Source organism: Gavialis gangeticus, unplaced genomic scaffold, assembly GCF_001723915.1.
Source record: "Gavialis gangeticus isolate Ggan-Ray unplaced genomic scaffold, GavGan_comp1, whole genome shotgun sequence".
In the NCBI taxonomy this organism is placed as follows: Eukaryota; Metazoa; Chordata; order Crocodylia; family Gavialidae; genus Gavialis; species Gavialis gangeticus.
Window position 1 is genome coordinate 29,662,775 of NW_017729032.1, and position 507 is coordinate 29,663,281.

At 59.4% G+C, this 507-nt stretch overlaps 1 protein-coding gene across 1 annotated transcript in view; it reads left to right on the plus strand.

The window, feature by feature from the left end:
• Positions 1-507, plus strand: part of DYNC2H1 (dynein cytoplasmic 2 heavy chain 1) — a 601,360-nt gene that overhangs the window by 40,516 nt on the left and 560,337 nt on the right. The window lies entirely within an intron of this gene.

A 507-nucleotide genomic window follows, 5' to 3' on the forward strand; every position in this document is an offset into this window, starting at 1 on the left:
CAGTGGTGCTGGGAGGGGGGGCTATGGGGTGGGCTTACAGCCACCCCAGAATTCCCCCTATCCCCCCCATAACCCCATCTACCAGCACTGCCCCTGCCTGCCTTGAGCACAGCCCTGGCCTAGCCCCCTTGCCAGGAAGAGGCTGGCACAGCCCCTGGACCTGAGCCCACAGTGGGCAGCCTGCTCTCACCCTGCACATGAGTGTTCGGGGGAACATGCCCCCCATGCTTCCCCTGAGGGTGCACAATGGCACTGAGCTGCTCCCACCTTCCCACCTCCCCACAACCCCCAGATGAGCTGCCTTCAGCTCCATCTTGTGCCCTGCCCCTGCCTCTGCCTCGTTCCCTCCCTCACCATGGTGGCCTTGATCTGCCCCCCCCCCGAGAATTATCAGCCAGACACTGCTCTCCAAGTTGCTGGGCAATATATTGGTTATTGGATCAGTATTGGCCAATATGGCTGGTTAATAATTGCCCATCGGTATTAGCCAAAAAAATCTTTTAGCGG